This window comes from Callorhinus ursinus, unplaced genomic scaffold (assembly GCF_003265705.2).
Source record: "Callorhinus ursinus isolate GAN/ISIS: 27379988/994484 unplaced genomic scaffold, GSC_fseal_2.0 scaffold12, whole genome shotgun sequence".
NCBI classification, from domain to species: Eukaryota; Metazoa; Chordata; class Mammalia; order Carnivora; family Otariidae; genus Callorhinus; species Callorhinus ursinus.
Window position 1 is genome coordinate 79,430,146 of NW_027397074.1, and position 6,034 is coordinate 79,436,179.

A 6,034-nucleotide genomic window follows, 5' to 3' on the forward strand; every position below is an offset into this window, starting at 1 on the left:
TAAACACTATCTTGATCACCGTCTATCTGTGTCTCAGATTTTCCTCCGCAGATCGAAAGGTACTGAAAAATAAACAAATGTCTGAACTGTCCTAGATGAAGTGATGCCAGGAACAGAGTATTTTAAGATTTTAAGATTCTTGTGCCCCCTCGTGGAGCACAAAGGATATTAGAAAAGAAAAGCTTGTTAAGAATAAGGAGGATGAGGGAGGGATGAGGGACTAATGGATGAGGAAGGAAGCTCGGTTGCCAAGGGAACTGTAGCATCTCTTCCCAGCCACCCCCAGAAGCCTTTTCCTCTCCTTCATTCTCATCCAAGTAATTTCTCTTTTTTAGGGTTTTACCATTATACACGTGTGCCCTCATCTTGTTCCCTCTTTTGTATGTCTTTGGTCACCATCTGCTTCTCTGCTCCCTTTTGCTACAAGGGAAGGGATGAGACACAGTAGAGTATGAATTAAAAAGTCTAAAATCCAAAACAATAATCACAGTCCCTAAGTGTGGTTTCTGATACTAACAAGTGCACAACTCCAGCCCGCAAGAGAACAGCCTACTGAACATACTGCCCCTTCCCTAGCACAAAGCCTCATCCAAGTTTCCCCAAGACATCTACTCTCTGCAGAAAGATTAACAGAAGGAGACTCTCCAGGTGATGAAAATTAGCCACTGAAGTCACCTAAGTTGGCATCCTCCTACTTGCCCACCTGTCTGCCACCACACCACATCCTGCTACTGGTGTTTCCCACCTCTCTCACTCCCCAGTGTGCACAGACAGGCATTCAGGCGAAGAGAGGGTGAGGCAAGGTCAGCTCAGTTTGAGGGCTGGAGTATAACAGCCCAGGACAACGCATCCGTGCCCTGGGGACTTGACTCCGTGTGTGCAATCCACAGGTAGGTCCTACACACAAATATCTTTTTGTTCTCCCTGAGAACTTAGTAAAGTTCTTTTGGAGAATCTGGCCTGATTCCGTGGTTCTCACAGTGGCTGACAATCAAACACCCAAGTAATCCTCCACCCAGCCCCAGAGGGAGGGCTCCGGGAGAGGGTGGGGTTTTTGCCCAGATGTTTACCCCACCCAGCTCAGTGTGAGACTCCAGGCGCAGAGGTAGAAGCCAGAGTCACTGAGGCGGAGCTTCTCAGAAAGCAGGATGAACTGGCCGTCCTGGGACCTCAAGGCTGTGAAGTTCTGCGGTGTCTCACGAACTGTCTGGTCAATGCTTAAGGAGGAGAAGAGCAACTGTGGGGTCCCTCCCAGGGACTGCCAGTACCAATATAGATAAGGGTTTGATGTCCCCTTCACGGTGCATTCCAGGGAGAGCTGACTGCCCACAAGCTGCACCCTGACAGGTGGCCATTGGTGGATGGTCTGAGCTCTGACACCTGAGGGAAGTGCAAAAAGCCATTTAGAGTGAAGAACCCCAATGGAGCTTGCTTTCCTTCCTGAACCAGGGGTGGCTCAAGTCCATCCATGGCTCGCATATGGGATCAATCCATTGGAGGGAGTAGACTGGAAGGGCTAAGGGTGCAGAAGAGCACTGGGCAAGGGGAGACCGAGAGAGCAAACTCCTTCCCAGAGGATAGAGAAAACCAAGATTCAGCATATCAGTCACTAGGATTCAAGTCCCATATTCATTCCAGAAAATGGAAGGCCTGTACTAAGAGTCAATCCAACACCTGAGACTCTGGATTCGAAGGGTTGGCATGCGGGTGAGGACTTGAGGGGAGGTTTGCCAGAGAGAACAGCACCCACCTAAGAAAGTGCCCAGGAGAAGGGCAAGGAGACAGCAGGGCATAGTTCAAGCCAGCCTCAGCTCGGCTAGTATGGTTGCCACCTCACCTGTGCCAGAGCTGTGGCTGCAGGGCTCCTCCCTCTTGCAAATGGGCGGCCACAGAGCAGAGTGATCATTTCCCCTCAAGCTGGGGAGGAAATGAGGCTGGTCCTTTCTTAAGTGTGTGATGAATCACCGCATCCTCCCTGGGAACCAGCTTTATCCAGCACCTTATCTTTACTGAAATCCTGCTGAAGTCCTAGTATGTAAATATATTGAATGACTCATTATTTACCTGTAAACAAGAGATGACTCTCTGGCTCCCCCAGGAGACCATTGAGAGTCATCGTAACCGGAGGAGAAAGTGTGACACCAGCAGGATGATGAAAAGGGATTTCAGTATCTGAAGCTAGAAGCGAGCTATAGGACATGTCACCTGGGTAGCTGGAAAGGAGATAAAAGCGGATCAGAGCTCAAGAGATTTAGGTCTTCAGGGTATTCAAAGTAAAAAAGGCTCAGCTCTGAGGGAAGGAAGCCATTCTGACAGCCAACCAAGGGATCTGCATCCTCTTCATCCCTGGCCCACAGGATCTGAGACCTGGACAGGCAGAGTCAAGTAGTGAACTGATCAAAGTTGGACTCTGTATTCCCTCTGCCTCTAATGACCTCCCTAGATCTCATTTATGCTCCAAATGCAACATGAGGTAGAGGAAACATCATGGGGACTTGGAATCAAACAGACCTGGGTTCCAATCAGAGCTCTACTCCTTGCTGGTTTAGGAAGCCCTGATCTTTCATTTTCTCATCCATAAGATTAAGAGAAGGATTAGAATACCTCCAAATGGTTGAAAGATGCATGTTGCCTGATGCAGGCAACTCTTACAAGTGTTGGCTGGGTTTTGGACTCAAGGGAAAGCCTGTGCCTGCAGCAGGCTGGGAGATTTACAGTGGGATAGGATGGAGGGTGGGGGCTGAGGGAATGACACACGAGAAGCATTGCCAAGCCATCGATTCATAATAGTTGAGGACGAGAATTGGCTAGGCAGCTGGTAGAACCTCATTCTGTTGAAAGGAGACATAAGACCCCAAGATGCCTGGAGGACAGCCAACGTGTCCCAGCCAACCTCCTCTTCCCTCTTCCTTTGCCATGCCCTGTCATCTGAAGATTCATTTTCAAGACAATTATCCTCTTTGGGTTGGCTGTGATGGAGTGCCTTAAGGTGAGCACCTAGGAAAGGAAGCAGTAGAAGTGACCTAACAGGGAGAAGGAGCCTGAGATAAATCAAGCATCTGTGACCCATCACCATTTCATCAGGGTCTAGTGATGTAATACCTTTTTTATTATTGCCAATGCCGCAGTCACACAATTCAAAGTTAGCGTTGGGGTTCTAGCTTCTAACAGAGTGTCAGCTGCAACACTGTATTTGTGGTAGAGTACTGGTTTTTTTAATCTTCCCACATTTAATGAATTCTTTTATAATATTTAAATAATGGTAAATCAAGTGGTAAGTGTAGCATGCATTCTGTGAACATTTAGAACATATGAAAAATTGCTATCGCCAACTAGTTGTTCACTCTCAGTTTTTAGAAGTTCGTTGAGAGGACTCAATATAATATGTATACATGTCAGGATCGGAGGGAGTGAGCCCAAGATGGACACATGCCCACAGGCACACACGCAGCCTCTTTTCTCCTTTTGTTTACCTTTCTGTCCTTCTTGTCGGCCCCTGGAATTTTTATTGAGCGAGTGAAGGGAGGGAGGCGGAGGGTGGCCCCAGATACAGGGCGAAGGGAGTGTTCTTGCTCTTGATGAGACCACGTCATCCCTCCATTTGGCTGGCGGGCTTTCACACCAGCTAAGGCTGTGTGGGTCCTGCACAGCCCATGGGAGCTGACGTAACTCGTCCCCTGCATTGGCTCAGTGTCATCACCACGCACGGAGAGCAACATGGTCTTCCTTCCGAGAGATGGCACAACAGACTGGAGGGCGAAGAGACATGTCAGCCAGATCAGGGGAGCCAGCTGGCTCCTGACTCTGATGATTGTCACAACTCAGTAGCTTGGAGCAACTTCCATATGGCTCATGCCTTAGAAAAATAGCTCCTCACTCTCTGTCTCCATCTGTAATATCGCTTATTCATTCAATTCATTCAAGTCATTCATATATTGAAATGTGGATGAGAATATGATTCCTCTACTCTGTTACATCTGAGAGAGGAACCAGCCATATCTCTGGCCCAGATGAGGGGGTGTTAGCCAGACAAGCTGAACTGAAGGCTGGCCTGAACTACGCTCTGCTGTCTCCTTGCCCTTCTGGGCACTTTCTTAGGTGGGTGCCCGCCTCTCTGGCAAGTCTCCCCTCAAATCCTTTTGTTACCATGTTGGGTTTCTCTCTCCTCACTAGATTCGTAATGAATCACTACTGACAGGATAAAGCTTTATACGTGAAGAGAATGACAATAAATTTAACTCTTCTCTTTTTAATTTTAAAACTGAAATCTATCCCTAAATGATGAATTTGGAAGACACTTGCAGGGTCTATCTGTTCCTCTTTGAAAGAGCTAAAAATTACTTTGGCTATGGGAAAGGGAGGAGAGTCAGCCAAGGAGGGGTGCCTGCATTTCCCTGATCTCTCTCTTTCTCTGTGTCCTGGCCTCTACACCCTGATTAGGAAACGAAATGAGAGACAGGTATAGAATCAGAAGTTCAGAGGTTCTTGCAGAGGAGAGTTATGCTAATTTCCAGGGTGAGGAGAGCCAGGTCCTGGGTCCGTACATGTCACTCATACCAGAACGGTAAGTAGAAACAGCTCGTGGTAAGCAGAGTAATGCCCCTGCCAAGTCGTCAACATCCCCAATTCCCAGAACCTGTGAGTCCCTTGGGCTACATAGCAAAGGGGAATTAGGGTTGAAGATGGAATTAAGGTTTCTAATCAGCTTCGTTTAAAATAGGGACACTATCTTGGATTACCCAGGTGTGCTCAGTGTAAGCCCAAGAATCCTTAACTATGGAAGGGGAAAACAGAAGAGAGAGAAAGATGTGGTGCCAGAAACAGAGTCAGAGAGATGCTGTGTTTCTGGCTTTGAAGGCAGAAGGGGGTCATGAGCCAAGGAGTGCAGATGACCTCTAGAAGCCACAGAAGGCAGGGAAATGATTCTCTCCTAGAACCTCCAGAAGGGAACACAGCTGAGCTGTGACATAAATGACGTTAGCTTAGCAAAACCTGTGTCAAACTTCTGAACCATAGAACTATAAGACAGTACATGTGTGTTGTTTTAAGCCATAAAGTTTGTAGTAATTCATATAGCAGCAATGGAGAACAAATACATGGCTCGACAATGCATCTTGACAGAGACCTGAAATAGTCTCTCAGGAACCCCAAGGCACTCAGGATAGATTAGGAATAGCCATGCTGTCATTCATGTGAAAACATCAAGCCTGAAGAGACCTCCTGGTTGAAATATGAGAGACGTAGAGCATCCTGCGTGGATCAATAGGGACTGAAGGACAGACAAACCCACCTAAGAGGCAGCAGGTATAAGTGGGGGCAGAGGCAGAAAAGCAGCATGAATGAGAATTCTGAAGAAAAGATAAACAATGACCAAAGACCAAGAGCCCTCCCTGACAATGCCTTGACACTTCCTAAGCTTCCCACAGAACCAGGAAGAAAGATAAAGAGAAAAGCATTGTCTGAGATAACCCCTGAATGAACCACGTGTACCCCAATGGCATGGGAACTTAAAAATAAAATGACACTAGTCATAAAATATAAAATCATTTTGCCTACCCAATATCCGAAGCTACAAATTTCATATCCAACTGACAGGCATGTTAAATCCAGTAGTAAGTAGGGGCTATGGGAAACACAAAAATAAATAAGATGTGATACTTGCCTTCCATTAACTTATTATCCATTAAGTGAAAGGTGGGAAAGTCATTCGGACAGCAAAGGCTAAAGGAGTCTGGGGACTTCTGCTTCCCGCCATGATGAAGAAACCGGTATCCAATTAGTCCTCGGTCTTGGTTTCCTTGAGCCACTGTAACAAAGTACCGCACCCCGTGTGGCTTAAAACAGCAGAAATGTATTGTCTCACAGTTCTGGAGTCGAGAAGTCCAAAACAAAGATGATAGCAGGGCCGTGCTCCCTCTGAAACCTGGAGGGGAATTCTTTCTCCCCTGTCCCTATGTCTGTTGAGTTGCTGGCAATGTTGGGCACTCTTTGGTGTGTAGCTACGGAACTCCAGCTCGGCCTCTGTCGTCTCCTC